Here is a 3,993-nt window from a genome sequence, read left to right on the forward strand (position 1 = left end):
TTCTATGACATCTTTTTCATATTTTCTCTTTTCCTCTCTGCACGCTTGTACATATTCATTTCTATAACAAGTATATATTTTCCATTTTTCAGGTCTTATGTCTTTCTTCCATTTGGTCCAGGCTTTGTCTCTTTTGTCTTTTAACTCCCTACAACTTTTGTTGTACCAGCACTTTACATATTCTTTTTCTTGTTTTTGTCTTGGGACATACTTTTCCACTTTTTTTTTTTTTTTTTTTTATAAATTTTTGTCAAAATATTCCATTTCTCTTCTACTGTTGTATCTTCTTTGTGTATTCTTTTCCAGTTTTCATTTTGAAAGAATTCTCTTATTTTATCAAAATTTGTTTTTTCCATACATCAATCTTCCTTTTCTATATTGTTCATTCTTTTCATGTATTTTTTCTCATTTAGTTCTAGTTCTATCAATATGTGGTCACTTTTACTTATTGGTGCCTGGTATTCTATCTTTTCCACTATTTCAGGTTCTGATGTGATTATTAGGTCTAGTCTCGATGGTTCTTCATTTCTATACCTAGTGTTCTCTTGGATCCATTGTGTCATTATGTGGTCAATAATCATCTCGAGTAGAACATTTCCCCATGAGTCTTCTCCACTCTTTACGGTCATCTCTTCCCAGCAGACTTCTTTGCAGTTAAAGTCGCCCATCATAACTATTCTTCCTCCATCTTCCATTATCTTGTTTAATGTTATTCTTGTGTCTTCTAACACACTTTTATGTTCACTCTCTTCCCATGAGTCTGTTTTTGGGGGCACGTAGTTTATTACAAACTTTCTGCTCTTCTTATCTTTGTCTTCTACTTCTATCATAATCATCTCTATTCTTTCCATATGTGAAACTCTTCACGTTTATATCCTTCTTAGTCAGGAAAATAACTCCACCCCCTTGTTTTGTCTCTCTGTTTCTAATCCAATAATTATATGTATTGTGTCCTATGCTGTTGGGTGGTAGTGGACCTTTTAATTTTGTCTCAACAATTCCCATTATATCCAGTTCTTTTTCCTTCAGATACTCGTTCAGTTCATTCAGTCCTGTTATTAATCCATCTATATTTGTGTAGGATACTCTTAACTTTCTGTTATTTCCATTGTATTCTCTGTTTCTTGTTTCTCTCTGTTATGGTCCATTTCTTCAATTTCATATTCACTACTCTCCAGTAGAATTCTTGTTTTTCTGACTCCGTTCTGGTCTCGTTTTTTCTTTAGCTTCTTTCCTTTTCATTTTTTCTTCCTCTCTTTCCTCTTTATTCATTTCTCTTTTTATCCATACATTTTTATATTGTTCACTTGCTGCTAGCTTCCCTGTTTTTGCTAAGATATTCTCTGCTGTTGTTTGTGATCTGAATTTAATCTTAATTGGTCTGGTCTTATCTGTACTATACTTTCCGAGCCTAAAGTTCTCTTCAATTTGTTTCATTATTTCAGGTTCATCTTCCTGAACTAATTCTAGTAATCTGCTTACTTTTTCATTTTCCTTATTGATTCTTGTGGTTCTGTCTGGGTTATGTTTCTCTTCCATTCCTAATATAATTATACATTTCTTTTTATCTGCTAAGTCTCTTACAATATTCTCCTTCTATCTCATCTCTTTGATAACTGAGTCTTCAGTTTGTTCTTTCATTTGGTGTTTAATTATATCAGTAAATGCAACTTTACTGTTTTCCTGTATTTTTCTCCACCCCTGTGCTTCTTTTGCTATGGCCTCTTGTCTTTATTGTTCCTTTTTAATTCTTCATTCTCCTCTTTTACTTCTTTTAACTGTCTTTTTAGTTCTTCTATTTCATTAGTTAAGTTTTTGTTCGCCTTCTCTAGTTCTTCCAATCTTTCAACCCTTTGCGCAATTTTTGACATTCTACCGAACCTAATCTCCCAATATTTGGTCATTTGTTCAAGTTTTTCCTCTAGTCTTGCCAGTCGGGGGAGGTTGGTATCCGCCCCCCCCCCTCATTAAATCTATGGAAATTATTATCCTCACCTTCTATTGTGCTGCTCTTATCTATGTTTCTAATCTTTACATTTTTGTTAGTCCCTTCATCGTCACTAAATTGCTCTGGCCCGCGCTTGTTTACATGGCGTCTGCCTACCTGGACCAAGTCCTCTCCTTCCTCATTTCCTTCCATTTCCCTCAGTAATCCCTCCCCTTCTCCTTTTTCCTCACTTTCCCACTACACCACAAGCAATCCCCTTCCCTGCAAATACAATAGGTACTTCCTTTGCGTTGAGATCCACGAAAATTTCACTTTTTCTTCAGGACGTCAATCCTCGCCGTCTGTCCGACATAAGTGTGTGTATTTACCTAGTTGTATTTACCTAGTTGTATATTACGGGAAGGGGAGCTATGCTCGTGGGGTCCTGTCTTCATTTCTCATTTTATCTAAACAATTTTTAAATTCATGTATTGTTTTTGCACACACCACTTTCTCATCTAACTTGTTCCAACTGTCTATTACTCTGTGTGGAAAGCTGTTCTTTTTCAAATCTCTTCTATAGCTGTCTTTTTTTATGTGTGTGTGTGTGTGCATTTACCTTGAACAGTATTTGCACACACTGTTGCCTTATCTAATTCATTCCAAATATCCACCACTCTATGTGAGAAGCTATTCTTTTTCAGATCTCTTCTATAATTATCCTTTTTGAGTTTCTTTTAATGTCCTCTTGTTTTTCTTTTATCCCACTTTAATAAATAATCTCTATCTAGGACTTCCATTCCTTTCATGATTCTATAAATAGTCAGTAGATCTCTTTCTCTTCTTTGTTCCAGAGTTGGTAGTTCCAATTTAGACAATTTATGTTCATATGTCAATTTGGAGAGTGTTGGTGTCATCTTTGTTGTTGCTCTTTGTATTCTTTCTAATTTCTTTATATTCTTTTAAGTATCAGATGTTCCAGCATTCTCCAATTTTGGTCTTATCAGTGTAACTAATATTTTTTTTTACCATTTCCTCATCCAAATACTCAAAAGCCACTTTCATCGACCTTAGTAAGTTGAAAGTTTCTCCAACTATTTTATTAATATGTTTGTCTGGTGACATGTTTTTGCTAATAATTGCTCCTAGGTCCCTTTCTGAGCTCACCTTTTTGACTTCTTCACCAATTTTATAATTCCTCGATATTCTATTTTTACTTTTTCCAAAGTCCATTATACTACATTTCTTGATGTTAAAGTTCACTTCCAACTTTTGACTCCATTTCCAGGTTTTATCTAGGTCTTTCTGTAGTGATTCACAATCTTCCTCTGTACTTACTTTCCTTAGTATTTTTGCATCATCTGCGAAGAAGTTCATATAACATTCCACACCTTCATCCATGTCATTTATATATATGGCAAACATGATTGGAGCCAATACCAAATCTTGTGGGACACCACTTATCATTTCTTCAGAGGTCAATTATTTGTCTCTAATTACTACCCTCATTTTTCTCATAGTCAAGAAGTCTTCAATCCATTCCAATAATTTTCCTTTAATACCACCTATTGATTCCATTTTTCTTATTAGTTTGTGTGTGTGTATTTACCTAATTATATTATACGGGAAGGGGAGCTATGCTCGTGGTGTCCCGTCTTCATATCTCATTTTATCCAGACTGCTTTTAAATTCGTGTATTGTTTTTGCACACACCACTTTCTCATCTAACTTGTTCCAAACATCTATCACCCTGTGGGGAAAGCTGTTCTTTTTCAGGTCTCTTCTATAACTGTCCTTCTTGATTTTCTTTCTGTGTCCTCTTGTATCTCTGCTATCCCATTTTATTAGATCCTCTCTATCAATAGTTTCTATGCCTGTCATGATTCTATAAATAGTTATCAAGTCTCCTCTCTCTCTCTTCTTTGTTCTCATGTCTGTAGTTCCAGTTTTGCTAGTCTCTCTTCATATGATAGTTCTGAAAGTGTTGGTGACAGTTTTGTAATTGCTGTTTGTATTCTTTCAAGTTTTGTTATACAGTTTTTTGTATTTAGTGACTAGTGTTTTCT

Source organism: Oratosquilla oratoria, chromosome 35 (assembly GCF_046742065.1).
Source record: "Oratosquilla oratoria isolate Oo_2021 chromosome 35, ASM4674206v1, whole genome shotgun sequence".
NCBI lineage: Eukaryota > Metazoa > Arthropoda > Malacostraca > Stomatopoda > Squillidae > Oratosquilla > Oratosquilla oratoria.